We start from the raw sequence: 18518 nt of genomic DNA, 5'->3' as shown, positions 1-18518 counted from the left end.
AACTACAACCTCAATTAAACCATAGAATCTAACAGACATTGTGGTTATTCTACTAACTCTATATTTGTATATCATCTGTGCAGCTTTCCCATACATTAATGTTGTCATTCTAGTTCACTTTATGAATAGTTCGGCTTCTCCCAGTTAAAGGCAGGCAAACAGAAAGAATACACACAGAGAAGAATATTCCCAAGAAGAGAAGGAACAATGCTGTGATGCAGTGGTTAGAGTGTTGGCCTATGACCTTGGAGACTAGGATTCAAATCCCCACATAGCCATAAAGTGCATTATGTGGCCTTGGGGCAGTCACTGTCCTCAGGGTTGTGAGAATGAAGTGGGGGGGGGGGGACAGACCACGCATGCCACCTTCAGCTATTCAGTGGAGTTGCGATGATATCATCATCATGGGTTCATTTTGAACCATCTACAACAAGTGGTCTTTTAAAGCTTAATAGCTTAAAAGAGGGAAAGGTCATATGCCTACAAATCTGGTTTTATTATTGCAAACCACTTGGAGAACCATGGTTGAAAAGCAATATACAAATGTTGTTGTTGTTTAGTCGTTTAGTCGTGTCCAACTCTTTGTGACCCCATGGACCAGAGCACGCCAGGCACTCCTGTCTTTAAATATACCAATATACGAATATACAAATACTGTAAAGTAAATATAACTGGAGTTGTCTTTTATGAAATACACACAGATTTAGATTTAATTCTTATCAGTGCTATTTTTCTAGAAAAATTGGTGCAGGAAAGCAACATGAATGCTTCCCTCGTTCTCTTAGAATGGCAATAGTGCCCACCTGAGAGGTGCCAAAACTGAGTTCCGACAAGTTCTGGCTGAAAAACAAGCCCTGATTCTTATATATCTGCATTATATGATTTTGTCGGTCATTACTGAGGTATTTTTGATTCTGAAAGTTAGAAAATGCATTGAATTTTAAGCAGTACTAAATAATAGGCAAACCATCTTTCTGACAAGGAAAGTCAAAATCTGGAACCTGTGTGATCTTAATTATGCATTACATTCAGGTTGCCCACTGCTTAGCATTGCGGCTTGAAGGTTAACGTCCTGATCCTAAGCACATCATGGTGTTAAACTGGTTTATTTGTAGTCTGATCTTAAGCATATTTACATGAAAGTGAATTGAGAAATGATTATAGCTCAGCAGCAGAGCAACTGCTTTGCATGCAGAAGGCCCCACGTTCAATCCTTGGTATCTTGAGGTTGGGCTGGGAGAAACCTCACTCTGACTGAGGGTCATACTGGAGAGCCATTGCTAGCCAGTATAGCCAGTAATGAGCTAAATAGACCAATGGTCTGACTCGGTATAAGGGAGTTTCCTACGTTCTTATGTAGTAATTTCAATGGGACTAATTTACTGATAAGGATGCTTGGGATTGCCTCCCTAACTACAACTTACTACAAACCTATGCACATTTATCTTAATGAAACTAACTGTGCACAGGACTTGCCTGTACAACCTGTTGGAAGCAGTGGAACTCAAGGTAACCACAAGTAATTTCTTATACCGCTTTCAATCACCTTTAACTAACATTTGCTAGACCAGAGCTCTTGAATTCATCCCAGCCACATATCCTGCTTGTTAGCTTACTAGTACAAGTCATTTGAGAATTGTCCTTTGAATACTTCTGCAATCTGCATATCTGTATTGCTTATTCAGTTCTGAATTTATAGCCTTTGTTTCATAGAACTAGATACAGGAATTATCTATCTCCTCTCTATTCATCATGATAATGCTTGAGTTTGGAGTTTTATTGATGACTGGAGAGTTGGAGACATGTCATTACTGCAGTTGCTGGGTTTCTCTTTGTTACTTTCAAGGATTTGCTAAATTGTTGCCCGTGTACATTTTCAAAATGAGCATTTTGCTTTTGAGAGGGGTAATTGTTCCCTTCAGAACTCTTGCTTTTATATTTTCCAGCACTGTTCACATCCATTGTCTCCCATCCCCACTGCCTCCATAGCTCCTTCCTGGAGTGATCCCAGCCAATCAGGGATTCTGTCATGAATGCGACAACACTTCTTACATCAAATGTAGCTAATTGAGGGCAATGCTTCTTTGGATGGTCACATGGGTGATCCTATCAAATCAGAAAAGCATAACCATTTCGGCACAAAAGAATAAAATGAAATAAAAACCCATAGTAGGATGGTACCTTAATTAGGCCAACCAATTACAGTAGTGTCACAAAATATGTAAAGCAAAGTAGGAGGGGAAAGCTGGCTTGTTAAAAGCCACAAAGTCTTCATAGGTATCTGTACTAAGTTGGTACAGTCATACCTCGGGTTACAGACGCTTCAGGTTGCGTTTCTTTCGGCTTGCGGACCACTGAAACCCAGAAGTACCAGAATGGGTTACTTCCGGGTTTTGGCAGTCGCGCATGTGCAGAAGCACTAAATCACGCTTTGCGCAAAAGCACTAAATCACAACCCATGCATGCGCAGACATGGGTTGCGAACGCTGCGGGTTGCGAACGCTGCGGGTTGCGAACGTGCATCCCGCACGGATCACGTTTGCAACCCGAGCGTCCACTGTATATGGGAAGAGAAAATAGACTAAATAGATTAGGTACTTCCAAATGGACAGTTTAAAAGAAATGATCTGTGGTGGCAATGTACTTTATGAGCAACCCTCTCTTATCTTTGTCAATTTGCCAAGAAAGGAAAAGGTTCGTGCTGTAAATCACCCCTTTTGCTAGTTTAAAGGAAGCAATCCATAGCGCAAGGCCTCCCCCACATTTGGCAATGAGTTTGCTAAATATCTGGAGGGAAAGAGAATACTGCAGATCTGTTGCTTCCTCTAAACTGACAAAGTACTTGCAAACTGACTTGAGAAGAGAAGGGATGCTGCTGCAAACCTTTACTGTCTCTTGCAGTGAAGAAAAAAAACGCTGAATGGGAAGGTGTTTTTCATACCTTTTAATTTTTTTGTGAAACTGCCCCTTCCTTTAGCCTAATTATTTTCCTAATGTACTATCGCCTGTATTTCCCAAAAATCTTTATATACTAAATTAAATTAAACATGTAACATGATTAGCATTTTGCAGAAAGGAAACTTTTATTTCTACTTAGTTGCTCTCTAAGGTGCTACTGGATAATTTTTTAATTTTTAATTTTTATTTCAGTTGAAGTATTTAAGAAGCACTGCTGTGCAACAATCCAATAAAGGAAAATACATTGCTCAATGCTGCCATCTGTGGGCCAGTCATATTTCTTAAATGCATTTTGTCCAAAGAGATCTGTACAGGTAACTCACAACGTGCAATTTCAACTTTGCATTGTCGAAGGCCGGCCTGTTGCAATCACAGAAATTAAATGCATGGCACAGAGCTTAAAAGCACTTTTTGCTCAGGGTTTTCCTGGCGCAGAAAGAGCTTTGAAACTCCCTTACTTTTGGGGGTAAGACCCATTGGGTCAGAGTCCACCTTCATTACTGCTCCTGTACAGGGCCTCCAGACTCTGAGCTAACTTTTAAGTCTTTAGCCCTTCTAGAAAGAAAGAGATGGGGCATAATGTGCAAGTACCCTTCTAAGTGATTTCTATGAAACAAGTCAGCCTAGCTGCTCTTGTCTGTAAGTGTTATTAGCCAATGAGTAATGTCAAAGCTGTGACTGATAAGTCTGGACACCAGGACACCCTGGGGGTCCCAAAAGACTGCTGTTTTCCAGTAGTCCTTAGCATTCTTTCTTTTGCACTAGCAACAAGAATACATTTTTTTTCCTGTGGTGAGTTTATCTGAGATCAAGAATTAATTTCTGCCACTGCAACTACTCTGTAAGTGCAGGTAGATGTTAAACAATCACCTCTCCAAAGGGCAAATGCAAAATGTGAAAACTTTGCAAAGAGGCTTAAGCATGTCTCCTACTCTACAGCACCTAATGCAACTCAGTCACTAAGAATTCACTGTATAGTTAACTTACAGTATGGCTATATACATGTCTACTTAGAAGTAACTCTGTTTGTGTTTAATGGGGCTCTCACCCAGGCAAGTGGATAAAGGTTGGCAGCCTAGACTTTGGTTTAGGTTTGGTATTGGAGAAAACAGGGGGTTGTGTTTTTAACAGCTGTGTTTTTACAATCAGGCCCAGCAGGACATAGCTGACTTTCCACGGTAAGCATGAAGTAATCGGGGGGGGGGGGAGAGACAAGCATAAATGGCAGTACTGTCATGCCCCTATGACAGCCATTTTGTATTATGCCATACTCTCATGGCAGCCCAAACAAAACTGGCACCCACATTACTCTCAAAATTCAAAATGTATTCACTGAACTTAGTATCTGTGAATGTGGATTGCAGAAGCAGAATGAATGACACACCCAAGCCCAAGATTAGCTGTTGTTGTTGTTTAGTCGTGTCCGACTCTTCGTGACCCCATGGACCAGAGCATGCCAGGCACTCCTGTCTTCCACTGTCTCCCACAGTTTGGTGAAACTCATGTTGGTAGCTTCGAGAACACTGTCCAACCATCTCGTCCTCTGTCGTCCCCTTCTCCTTGTGCCCTCAATCTTTCCCAACATCAGGGTCTTTTCCAGGGAGTCTTCTCTCCTCATGAGGTGGCCAAAGTCCTGGAGCCTCAGCTTCAGGATGTGTCCTTCCAGTGAGCATTCAGGGCTGATTTCCTTAAGAATGGATAGGTTTGATCTTCTTGCAGTCCATGGGACTCTCAAGAGTCTCCTCCAGCACCATAATTCAAAAGCATCAATTCTTCAGCGATCAGCCTTCTTTATGGTCCAGCTCTCACTTCCATACATCACTACTGGGAAAACCATATGAAGGGGCCAAGATTAGTAGCCGAATACAAACCTGCCTTGTCTCCATCTCCATAAGTCTAACTGGTAATTGCAGTCCACTTAACCAGCATTGCAAGCATAACAACACAGTAATATACAGAGTGTATCTTTTTTGAAAAATCCTACTGATGATACCTATGGGTAATGTATTACTCCCTCCCTTCCATACTTCTTCCCTTCTTGTTTTACTTTCCTTTCTTCTCTGGATTTTCCTGAGACTGCAGAGGCACTTTGGCCTCTGGCTTTGACCAGGGAACCAAGGACCACTGGGCGGCCGTTCCCCTTCTCTCCCAGGAAAAACATCTTGACAAGAGCCTGGCCCTATCTATCAACAAGAGAGGAAGCAGCTGCATGGAGCTTGCTTTGCCCACCCCACCCCAGCTGGAAAAAGTACTTGAAAGAACTTTATAATGAAAAAGTAGCACCTGAGTTTGCTTCTCTTCCTCCTGCCCCTTCTCCTTCTCAATCACTTTCCCTTTGGGATTATAAACCTGAGGACAGGACCTCACCTGGAGTACTGTGTCCAGTTCTGGGCACCACAATTCAAGAAGGACACTGACAAACTGGAACGTGTCCAGAGGAGGGCAACCAAAATGGTCAAAGGCCTGGAAACGATGCCTTATGAGGAACGGCTAAGGGAGCTGGGCATGTTTAGCCTGGAGAAGAGGAGGTTAAGGGGTGATATGATAGCCATGTTCAAATATATAAAAGGATGTCATATAGAGGAGGGAGAAAGGTTGTTTTCTGCTGCTCCAGAGAACCGGACACGGAGCAATGGATCCAAACTACAAGAAAGAAGATTCCACCTAAACATTAGGAAGAACTTCCTGACAGTAAGAGCTGTTCGACAGTGGAATTTGCTGCCAAGGAGTGTGGTGGAGTCTCCTATCTTGGAGGTCTTTAAGCAGAGGCTTGACAACCATATGTCAGGAGTGCTCTGATGGTGTTTCCTGCTTGGCAGGGGGTTGGACTCGATGGCCCTTGTGGTCTCTTCCAACTCTATGATTCTATGATTCTATGACTGCCTTATTATTGATTGTCACCAGCCGTCTGGAAGTATTTTTCAACTGATGAGCAGAGTAAAAATAGTTTAAAAAATTAAAATGCATCCCCATTGTGAAACCCAGATTTCCCGTTGATGTACTGTTATTTCAACTGCACACTACAAATTATTGTTGGATAACAACCAAGCTGATAGCCCCTGAAGTCCCGCGGCAATTATCTTTATCGCTTCCTCGCATAGCCACTTCATGAAAAATAAACGCTTCCTCATATATTATTCTTGCTGATACAGGCAATAGCCTTTGTAGTCACAATGCCCAGCCACGTGCAACACAGAATCATCTGTCCAATGTATTGAGCAGCATTAATTTGGGACTGTAAACACTGACTATTCACCAGGAATTCTTGAGCAACGACAAGAGAGCAGACATGCCTGGTGTTTTCCTAATAAAAATATAGTAGTGTCCAGCAATAGATGGAAATGAAAGCACCAGAGGAGGTATGGCCCAAGGCCTACATCATGCTGGGGAGATATGTTTTTATACACCAGGCATATTGCAATAATCTGATGGCTTGAAGAAAGGGAGTAGAAGGAGAAAACTCTTTAGGATTGTTCAAGGAGTCACAGCTGGAAGCAAAAAGATACAGTTAAGTAAGGATAATTTAGTAAGAATATGTGGCTTATTCTTATATTCATTTTATTATTTATTAACACAGCTACACTAGCGACCTACAGTTGTACCTTGGGAGTCGAACAGCTTAGTTCCCGAATGTTTTGGCTCCGGAACGTGGCAAACCCAGAAGTGACTGTTCTGGTTTTCGAACTATTTTTGGAAGCCGAACACCCGATGGGGCTTCCGCGGCTTCCGATTGGCTGCAGGAAGCTCCTGCAGCCAATCAGAAGCCGCGCTTTGGTTTTTGAATGTTTTGGAAGTTGAATGGACTTCCGGAACGGATTCCGTTCAGCTTCCAAGGTACAACTGTGTATGTTTCCAGGCCCATTTCAAGATACTGGTTTTAACCCATAAACCTTTTTTTTTTATTTAACAAGATTTCTATACCACTTGATAAAAAAGAATCTAATCACTTTATATAAAATGGCGTAACCATAAAGATAAACCTTTAAAATGGTAGCCAAAATATGAAGAGTGCTGTAGGACCAGGCTACAACCTCTGGAATCTGGATATATGATGTGGACTTGAATGGGCTTCAGATTTAGTAGCAGACTTCAGCTCTCGAGGAGGGGGGGTTAAATTTTTCATTTTCAATTTCTGTATTTATATTGTTTTGTAATATATCACGCAAAAAATTTTTTTAGAAATGAATTGGTTGGAATCCCAGAATTCCCTTTTCAAACAACAGTGAACTTTCTACTTCCATTTTATTGCACCATGGTGGATGATACTGAGATGCAGGATGGAGATCAGATCTTGTACGTCAGGGTTCGGTAACCTGTGGCCCTCCAGACATTGTTGGATCACAGCCCTCATTTTCTCTGGCCATTGGCTGGTTGGAGCTGATGGGAGTCTAACAGCATATGAAGGACCACAGGTTCCTCATCTCTGTAATAAGTCAATGGCTGCAGACACAGAAGAGAAGATTTCTGATATTGTCTATTTGCAGGCATAGCACTGCCCTCTGCCTGGTACAAATAAATCCCATTTGGTCATCGCCGTACAAAAATTCACCACTTGTTCATGCTCGAGTTTGTTTCTCTACCACAGTAGCATAGCAGAAGGCAAGGGGTATGAAACCTAGTCTCCAGGCAGAGTCTCCAGAGCCTTGAACACGACAAACAATGAAAGTAGGGCAGAAGAGGACAGTTCCCCCACTCTCTCAGCAAATATCACATTGACACACTCCTAGTACAGCAAAACAGTCAAGAACAAATGCAAAAAAATCTATGTTTTATGCAACAAGGCTAATACTCTGGCAAGGTAAAGTAATTGTGTTACCTTGGTATCGGCGCATCTTACCCCCCACCCCTCAATTTGGTGTGCCGCTGGCCTGCGACTCCCAAGTCTACCCCAAGCCATCGGGAGAAGGGGGAGAGCTGTGCTGCCTTGCTGGCAGCCTTCGTTTTGACAGCTAGGGAGTCGCGGACAGGCAGCACACTGAATGTCCGCCATTGGCAGCTCGCTCTGCCCCCATGGGTGGCTCGCTCCGCCCCCGGTTGCAGGGTGCGTGCGCCGCTCCATGCACCCAAGCAGCTATTCTGCACCTGGGAGGGCACCCTCCATGCCCCACCACGCTCGGGTGTGCACCCCACCCCCCTTGGGAGCGCACCCACCCTGGGCAGCACGGGCATATGCTTCGCCGCTGCTCCCCCCCCCCCAGCCCCTGAAAACGGTATCCTGTCAGAGGAAGGAAAAACCCAACTAATCATGCAAACACCAGAAACTATCCCTTTGCTAGACATGCCCTTTATCCAGAATAAAGTACATTTAGTCAAGGGTAAGATAAGGAGTCAGTTACTGCACTGGCGCTTTTTTTGCAATTACCGGTAGTTTCACATTGGCAGTGCACCAATGAGCAACTGAGCCATACTATCAGCCACAGGCCATGGCTCGCCCGCAGGACTTTCAGCGCCAAAGTCCAGGCCCTGTTTGGCCCAGAACAAGGAAGGGGCCAAAATGCAGCAGGTCTGATTTTCCACTTTCTTAAATTAACAAAGTAACACTTAAAAATAGGGGATTCCTTCCCTCCCATATCCCTAAGACCATGAAGTCCAGAGCCTAAGATTAACTAACTGCACCACTGCAGGTGCATCAGCTGTGTGTCAATACACAGTCAAGTAATGAAATTCTCAAAAATGCAATTAGTGACACAATCTCTGTTCCAGGCTCTGAGGAATTTTTGAAGCGCTGTGAAATCCTACAATACATTGGTTTGGAGTTCAGAGTGCCCTATCAGCAAATCCTTCATCCTGTGGGCTCTTTAGCACATAATTCTAGATTACTAGTAAAGATGACACTGGTTGGTTGGTTGGTTGGTTGGTTGGTTGAGCAGCACCAATGTGCTAAACTCTCAGTGTGTGAGATTCCCAGAGACTTCTGATAGGCCACTTTGAGAACAGAATGCTGGACTATATAGGGTTTTAGTCTGATTCTGCATGGCTCTTTTGTTCCTATCCATGGCATCTCAAGTATCAGGTGGCACATTATGTAAAAGACCTCTGTCTGACACCTTGGAGTGCTTCTGCCACTTAGAACAGATAATACTAAGGTAGTTGGACATATACTGTATTCTGACTTAGTTTAAGGCAGCTTCCTATGTTCCTAAAGATGCCTACCCTAACCAGACATGTTAGCATAGGCGCCGACTCCATGGGGCTTGAGGGGGCTCGAGCCCCCTCAAAAAATTTTTTGGGGGGGCTCAGCCCCCCCAATAATCTCGGGCGCCCTTCCAGCAGAGCGCCGCCGCCGTCCCCCGCCTCCTCCCCACCTGCTCCTTCGCCAGCCAGCCAGCCAGCCGCGCGCCCTAATCGGAGAGCCCCGGCCGTCCCCCGCGAGATTAGGGAATCCCCGGGGGCGGGGGCTCCTGCCTCGCTGCTTCGCAGCACCACCGCCACTGCCAAGGCACTGCCGGAAATCCCGCGAGAACAGGGGAATCCCGACTGGCCACACCTCCCAGCCAGCCAATCGGCTGGCTGGGGGGCGTGGCTTGCCCTATTTAGGGCCGGAGGCACTTTATTTGCATATTCATGAGCTTATTTATTATTCATGAGCTTTCCCGGGCCCCCCCAATATTTTTTATAAGTCCGCGTCCCTGCATGTTAGTACACTGGAATTAGAAAGAAGCAGTTGGCAGTGTCCTTCACTGGGGTTGTCCCATGTTTATGTTCACTGCAGTGGTCTCTCCATAACATGAAAGGTCAGGGACAGGATAAGCTAATGGGTTTCCCATTAAGGACTGCCGAACTAACTCCACTAAGGAAAGAGTCACTAAAGAAAGTTTGACTTATGCACTGCATATTCATGCACAGCAAATATGCATGGTACGCTCACCACTTAGTGCAGGCATAGGCAAACTCGGCCCTCCAGATGTTTTGGGACTACAACTCCCACCATCCCTAGCTAACAGGACCAGTGGTCAGGGATGATGGGAGTTGTAGTCCCAAAAAGATCTGGAGGGCCAAGTTGGCCTATGGCTGACTTAATGTAATGAAGTTAATTGCAGTTTTATTATATTAAAAATTATTTACAATTTTATCATGATTGATCTCAGATTGTTATTCCACTTATTTCTTCTATACATACTATATCGCTGAAAAGCAGCCCCATGGATTCCTCTTTTGTTGGTATGTTGCCCCAAATATCTTCAATAAGTGAATTTGTATATTTACTTGTATATGCATTTGGGAGCACAACACAAACAACATTGACACTTTAAGTAACAGGCGATTCTGCCCTAATTCTCAAGCAAATTCAGAGTTGGGTGAAAAGTAGAATTAAATTAACTGTTGGATTGAACCTGGGTTGTAAATCACTGCGATTACTAATGCATGCTAAAAAGAAGAGACACAAGGGGAATGGAGTCTGATGTCTGGCTTCTTTAGTAGCCAGAAGCAAGTCAGAGACACAATTCCTGTGGAAAAGTTTCACATGACGAGCCAGCCCCACGACAGTGCATTTAAAATATCATCACCCTATTTGTTCCTTAACTAGAACATGTTTAATTGGGTCAATCACTTTTTAAAGTATCTCCTAAGGAACTGATTTTACTTAATAAAATCAAATGTCAACAGCCAGATCTTACAGCTACAGAGTTTTATGGCTCCTAGCTGTATGTGAGTTTTGCATTGTTATTTATCTACTTATTTAACTTGTTATTATATTGTACCTCTGTAGGCAACACAGTTAGAAAATTGGCATATGCATTTTAAAATAAACAAGGCTTTTTCTTAGGAATATTATCCTTCCTTCATGCCAAGTTGCGGCAAGGCAGCCTTTGACAACCTTGTGCCCTCCATATGTCTTGGGCCCATCACTATCTCTTAGTCCTACCTACTTCACAAGATTGTTGTGAAGGGGGAAATAGGAAGGGAAAAACTATGTATGCCATCTTGAATTCTTCGGAGGAAAAGTGAGATATAAACCTATATATTTTGGAGAATGGTTTGCCAATTTGCTTGTTCTCTGTGCATTCAGACACCTCTCAAGATATTATTGCCAAACTTGGCATGAAGGTTCCTGATGTGGGGGTGGCAGTTTTCACTGACGCTGAACTGCCAGCTGCCATTTTGAATCCAAAACGGCCAACCAAAATATCACTTCAGCATAACTTTACCTGTATTTTGTCACAAGTTTGGTTGCCACTTAAGATATTGTTGTCAAACCCTGTACAAGGGCTTCCAAGTGGGAGCAGCAGACTTTGTTACAATTTGGATGCTGGACACCATTTTGAATCAAAATAATGGACCAAAACATGAATTTTTTGCATGGGTTTGACTGCCTCTTGAGATATTGTCACCAAACTTGGCAAGAGGGTTCCCAAGATGGGAGAGGCAGTATTCATTGATGTTTGAACACCAGGTGCCATTTTGAATCAAGGTGGTCGGTCAAACCATGACTTTGGCATGACTTCACCCAATTTTTGGCATGATGTGACAGAATTCACAAATCACACAATCCATCTAAAAATAAATAAATCACAATATATTTTTGTTTCTAAAAATTCCCAAGCAGCACTTGGCACTCCCTCACTATTGAAAAGATAGAAGGAGTTGTAGTCTAGCAACGTCTAGAGGGCTAAAGGATAGCCACCACTGTGATAGATGATAAAAGGACAGTTTAAACTCATACCCTTGAGTCTTGAGCCAGCAGGCATACATGTGAACAGAACACTACCTGAATAAGAATTAGCTGCACGGAGAATGTCACTTGATGTTACTTCATGAAAAATTCAAACTGTCAAGGGCCTTAAAAATGTCTCTGAATTGCAAACATACAGTCTGATCTAGCTGCAAAGTGTGCAAAATTAAGCAGATGCCCAGCTAATACCTTGCACGTGAAACATTATATGTCAATGAGGCCCTTCTTAATCTAAAGGTGAATTCAATAACGTTATGCTGAATTGCATTCTGCAAAGCTTATGATTGAGGGTCAGAACCTCTAGACCATGATGTGATGTCAGCAGCTGCCCTTCCATTGACCCTATCCACTACAAACTTTCTAGCTGAATCCAGTTATGGATGTTACGCCATACCATATTGCTGACTTTTCTACCTGGTGACAATTTTAACGCAGCTGCCTTCACCTTCACAGAGCTTGTGACAGTGCTTAGAAACCACTTTATCTGATCTCTCTCTCTCTACACACACACACACACACACACACACACACACACACACACACACACACTCTTCCTATATATATGCAGTCTCGCTGTGGCTGCCCAAATACAACAGCCCCCTTTCCACTCCTCAAAAATTTGTTCATTATAAATTTTGTCATCTGTTCCCAACCGTCTAAATAAAGAGCCATCATAACAAAATGCCTTGCATATATTTATTAGCCCTCAGGGCAAATATGCAAATATAAAGAGAGGAACCACTGCTGGGAGGATTGAATAGTTTTTGTACTGGCTAAAGTATCCCTTTTATACTATCATTTCCCCCCTTAGCATATTAATTTCCTGATGTCATAAATGACAGTGCCCTAATTTTGTTGTTCATAGTGTGAGAGCCTTCTATATATAAACCCTTGTGCAAAGCAGACCAAATCTGTCAGGAAAAAATCAGGACAAAGTCTAGTGAGGACGTGTATTTTTTCCACGTAGAAAAGAAGAAAACGGCCAATGCAGCTTACTCTTTACAAGTGTGGTGAAGGGGAGGGGGTCAAGGGTAAAACTTCACAAATAGCTGGCTGGTAGAGAGTGTAGTACAGTGGTTACAGCACCAAGTTCGTGAGATATTGATTACCCTGTTCGCAACATATTATTCTCAGGTTACACCAGCTGGGTAAGGACTCTTCTGACTGTTAGGATCTCTGAAGGATATAATGGATGAAGCTGATTAAGAAACTGTTGATCGCAACAAAAATTATGCAACCTTGCTGTTGGAAAACAGAACACTTACACCCCTGTTTGGACAACATAACCAAATACAATGGATGTCCACAGACCTTGGGGAAAGGGTCATAGCTCAATGGTAGAGGACATGGTTTGCATGCAGGATGTCCCAGGTTTAATCCCTGGCATCTCCAGGGAAGACTGGGAAAGATTTCTGTTGGTAGATATAATACTTGTCCAGATGGAGCAATGGTCTGACTTTAGCACAAGGCCACTTACCTGTGTTGACATTTGGAGCTGGTCACCTGAACAGACTGTGAGCACAAACACATGCACAGGTGGAGTTCACATGACCAGGAACGCTACAAAAAGCGGCTTGCAAAAACCAACCAAAGGCACATAGGTCAATGGCAAGAACCAGAATCGCAACATGTAATTAGCACAACGTGTCGAGTATTATGTCTTGGGTTCAAAGATAAGCTAACGTAAGAAAGTTCAGAAAATGAAAGTTTTCTGTCTCACCTATTCCTTGCAAGCCACCTATACTTAACCAAAGCCTGCCCAGAGGGGTGGGTGGTGGTTCTTCTGTGAAACATGGAATGGGGTGGAGGGCCTGTTAGAGGGATGGGGGCATACAGCTTTCTTTTCACAAACTTCCTTAAATCGACTGCTCTTAGGGCCACAACATTAATTGTGTGGTCTGCCCTCGCGTGTGTGATTTTTCTTGGACAAATAGCCAGTGTGAGAAGACCAATCTGGATTAGGACCTTGCTGTGGTGTGTGGAAGGGGCATGAGGGGGTCTTTATTAATTTGCCCCGTATTGCAGTCCTGTTCCAGATCAGTATTCCCCTGCCCCAACACACACTTGCCATTTGCACAAAGGAGGGAGAAGCTCCAACTGGAGCAAATGGGAGCTTCTTTTCCCATGCAATTTATAATTGCGTTATAAATGCATTCATTTACTGTCAGGTGCTTGTCTGCACAGAAGAGAAAATCGCTGGCAGCTCACAGGATTTTGGTAAGTGTCAGCATTTTCACAATGAACTTTATTGTCTCTTACAATTTACTTTCAGCCAACGTACAGTACTTTTTGGCACTGCATCCAGACCCTGCCTTTTAGTTCATCTTCCCTAGCTATTTGGCTCTTGTTAGCTGGAGTAATTATACCTAACATAATCTTTAATGTACTGTACTGAGATTAGGAAGGGGCCGCATTATTTGTTTAACATACTGTATCAATTCTGTTTAACTTCCTGCAGCCCCTTTAATATTTTTTATAAACATGGGAATATATGAAGAGACTTGCTAGCTCAGGACAAAGATCTATTTAGTTCAGCCCGTTTGCCACAGTGGCCAACCAGATACTGTCTGGAAACTCCACAAACAGAATAGGATGGCAATAGCCCTCTCTTGCTGTTGGTCTTCAGGAAACAGTATTCCAAGGCATGCTGCAACTGATCTTAGAGGAAGTACATAGCCATCAGGGTTTGTAGCTATTGATAGCCTTATCCCCTTTAAATTTGTCAGATCCTCTATTTATATATATAATGTTTATTAATTTTCTGTTTTACAATTTAAAGTACTCATTTTTACATCCTTAAGATATCAATGACTTCCCTTCTCCTTCCATAGTTCATTTTACATATCATAAATCCCTGCCTATTTTTCAGAAACTATACCATTCCATTATTACATCCATCATAACTTATTTACACTGCTGAATTTATCTTAATGCTACCAGCATTTTCAGCTGTATACAGTTATTTGCCATATATTCAATAAACGTTTTCCAATATTCTCTAAACGTATTTTCTTCTTGTTCTCTTATTCTATATGTTAAGTCTGCAAGCTGTGCATATTCTGTCAACTTAAGTTGCCACTCTTCTTTGGTCGGGACCTGGCTCGTTTTCAATTCTTGGGCTAACAAAACACGAGCCGCAGTAGTGGCATACGTAAATAACCTCTTTTGACACCTGGGAATTTCAGTCTGAATTATCCCCAGCAGAAAGGACTCTGGGTTGTTGTTTTTTGAGGGGTGGGGAAGAACTTTTAAACATTTTTTTCAGTTCATTCTGGATCATTTCCCAATAGTCTTTTACCCTTTTACAAGTCCACCAGCAAATCCTCTTTTAAAGGCATCCAAGTTGATCCTCTTATGGGAGTGTATTCCACAATTTACCAGTAACTATATACAGTGGGGGAAAGCGCTGCCTTTTGTCTGTCCTGAATCTTCAAATATTCAGCTTCATTGCATGCCCACAAATTCTGGAGTTAGGACTATCTGCTTTATGCATAATTACCATGCATAATTGTATGCACCTCTTATGCTCCCTTATGTCTCTTCTTACATTTTCTCTAAACTAAAAACAACAACAACAACCCCACTACTGTAGCCTTTCCTCACAGGAGAGTTCTTGACTGGGTGTGACATTCTTTGAGGGTAGTGGGCTCTTCTCTTTTTTTGCCACACACCTGGTGGTTGATTTATATGTAACCTACGCTAAGCCCTGCTAAGCCCTAGGGTTAAGGCAGGGGTCAGCAAAATTTTTCAGCAGGGGGCTGGTCCACTGTCCCTCAGACCTTGTGGGGGACCAGACTATATTTTTTTGGGGGGGAGAAATGAACGAATTCCTATGCCCCACAAATAACCCAGAGATGCATTTTAAATAAAAGGACACATTCTACTCATGTAAAAACACGCTGATTCCCAGACTGTCCGCAGGCCAGATTTAGAAGGCGATTGGGCCGGATTCAGCCCCCGGGCCTTAGTTTGCCTACCCATGGGTTAAGGCTAGGCAAATAATCAAACTAGTTAATTATGTTTTATGGATTGTGAAATGCTGGCCACCTAAAGGCCATCTAATCCAACCACCTTCATAGAAAAGGGGCCAATAACGCTGGCAGAACAAACAGTACAGAAAAATAAGGCACTGGTTTTGAATGAACTTGCTCAAAAATAGCCCCACTGACTACTCGAGTCATCTACTTTGAAGAGAAGCGACTTTGAAGCCAGCAACTCAGTGGCTGAGTCCCAAGTGCTCCTAAACAGCACACGACTGGTTCAAAACACTGCAATTGTTCACTTAAAATATAAAGGCTTTACAATGTTTTTGAAAGATGCTTGGGCTGGAACTATAGTGTGCCTGGAGGAGATGAGGTGGGGCACTAATTGAGGAGTGAGATGCGTTAGCTCTTTGCCTCCTGGTGCAATGAAAAATACACACTGAGAAGGGATAGGAAGGAATGTATGTCTCTCCCTGGCAACGTGTTATGTTTCCCTTAGGGGACCTCACAGTTTGAAAAGCACTGAAACAGCAAGGGGGAGTTGCTTGTGTTCAGTTAAGAGAGAGAGAAATGGAGAGTTCTCTGCAATTTTGCACTCCACTGCCATAGTCAACTGAACAGAGTATTAACTGATTGTCCTCCCAACACCTAATGCTTCGGAAGTATTATTCACATCTCAAACAAAAGCAAATTGAGACACAGAGATTAAATCATTTGGCGGGCAGCCCATGGTAGGTGCGCACAGCGCATGCGCTTGGGCCGCCACCGCTGCTACCGTCGCTTTTCCTCAAGCTGCAAAAGCGAGCGCGGGTGCCGTGAGTGGTGCGTCGCGTTTGTTCAGTGCGCCTGCGCGAGGCCCTGGGTATCCCCTCCTCCTTAAGCGAGAGCTGCAGCCGCTGCTTCTCCCGCCGAGCGCTGAGGTAGAGGCAACGGCGGCGGCGGAGAAACCGAAGGGAGCTCAAAGTGGAGTACGTGGTTCTTTCCGCCCACCTCCCTATTCTGCCTGCAATGACTGGTCGCCAAGGTCGCAGCTGAGTGGAGAATTTGAAGCTCCGAAGTTGCCCCAGCCCTCTTGTAGGAGACACCCACCTTTGATTTGGCTTGCACTTCCATCCCGTGAAGTGCCCAGATCCTGGCGTGCTAGTTTCCACAGCCATGGCAACGGAAGAGAAGAAGCCAGATTCAGAATCAACCAAAACACAATCAACACCCTCCTCTTCAACCAATCAGAGCAAGCCTGCCCCTGTAAAACCAAACTATGCCCTGAAGTTCACGCTGGCAGGACACACCAAAGCTGTCTCATCAGTGAAATTCAGTCCCCATGGGGACTGGCTGGCCAGTTCTTCGGCTGATAAGCTTATAAAAATCTGGGGCGCTTATGACGGCAAATTTGAGAGAACCATATCTGGCCACAAGCTGGGAATCTCTGATGTCGCTTGGTCATCTGATTCAAACCTCCTTGTATCTGCCTCAGATGACAAAACGCTCAAAATTTGGGATGTGAGCTCAGGGAAATGTTTGAAAACCCTGAAGGGGCACAGCAACTACGTCTTCTGCTGCAATTTCAACCCGCAGTCAAACCTCGTCGTCTCAGGATCCTTTGATGAGAGTGTGAGGATATGGGACGTCAAAAGTGGGAAGTGCCTAAAAACCCTGCCAGCCCATTCTGACCCGGTTTCAGCGGTGCATTTTAACCGTGATGGCTCCTTGATAGTGTCCAGCAGCTATGATGGCCTCTGCCGAATCTGGGATACAGCATCAGGACAGTGTTTGAAAACACTGATTGATGATGACAACCCCCCTGTGTCTTTTGTGAAGTTCTCTCCCAATGGCAAATATATTCTAGCGGCAACGTTGGACAACACTCTTAAGCTTTGGGACTACAGCAAAGGAAAGTGCCTAAAGACCTACACAGGCCACAAGAACGAGAAGTACTGCATCTTTGCCAACTTCTCAGTTACTGGTGGGAAGTGGATCGTGTCTGGTTCAGAGGACAACCTGGTTTACATTTGGAACCTCCAAACGAAAGAGACTGTACAGAAGCTGCAAGGGCATACAGATGTTGTGATCTCTACAGCCTGCCATCCGACTGAGAACATCATTGCCTCAGCAGCTCTAGAAAACGACAAAACAATTAATCTTTGGAAGAGTGACTGTTAAAATGTTTTCAGCATCACTTCAGAGACTGCTGGGGAGGGGCATGTCTGGAAAACATAGGGGTATTTTGTGTTTGTTGAAGACCCATTTGCCAGGAAACAAAGCAACCTTTGAGAAGATGATGTCTCCTAGTCTTGGCCCAAAGAACTTCTCTCTTTGGCTTGTCTCCAAATTGGGAAAATATAGTGGGGGTTTTTTTTGGGGGGGGTTAATAAAAAGGTTCTTTTTTCTTTGATGAATTGGCGGCTTTTCCTAATGGGAAGCCATTAACTATTCTCTCCTTGGAGAGTAAGATAGCAACTCTGTCTCCTAACAGCAACCACCGCCAAGTCATAAACTTAGAAAGAATCTGGATATGTTAACATTTTTGAAGAAACAGAAAAAAAGATCCAGGCAGGTAGGCCCTAGTACATAAAACTTTAAATAGAAGAGCCATGGTGTCACATTACTAAAGGCAATTTTTAAAACATGACCAAACAAGTGTTCTTTTGCCTTGCACCTCTTCTCATTTCCCACCCACCCAAGTTTCCAGAACCTGTGATTAAATCACCCTTTCTTTGTCCTTCTGTGTAACGCACCCTGTTCATCATGCTCCTTGACAGGAAAAGTTATTCACGCTTTTCACCCCACCCCAAATTATCTGCTCAACCTCTGTCCTCCTAAGTCCTTGCTTGTGGCTTTTTGTTTTTACTTTAAAAAAAAAATATTCTGGCAAATTTCACAAACTCTGTACAGTTATTTCAGTG

General features: G+C 43.5%; 1 pseudogene across 1 annotated transcript; it reads left to right on the top strand.

The window, feature by feature from the left end:
* The first annotated feature begins 16571 nt into the window (after positions 1-16571).
* LOC308585967 (WD repeat-containing protein 5 pseudogene) lies at positions 16572-18225 on the top strand (annotated as a pseudogene). Its single transcript has one exon. The product of its transcript is annotated as a WD repeat-containing protein 5 pseudogene (transcript).
* Positions 18226-18518: the final 293 nt, after the last annotated feature.

This window comes from Podarcis bocagei, assembly GCF_964188305.1.
Source record: "Podarcis bocagei genome assembly, chromosome: 4".
NCBI classification, from domain to species: Eukaryota; Metazoa; Chordata; class Lepidosauria; order Squamata; family Lacertidae; genus Podarcis; species Podarcis bocagei.
The sequence above is the reverse complement of the archived record's forward strand: the minus strand, read 5'-3'. Positions and strand labels throughout refer to the sequence as shown.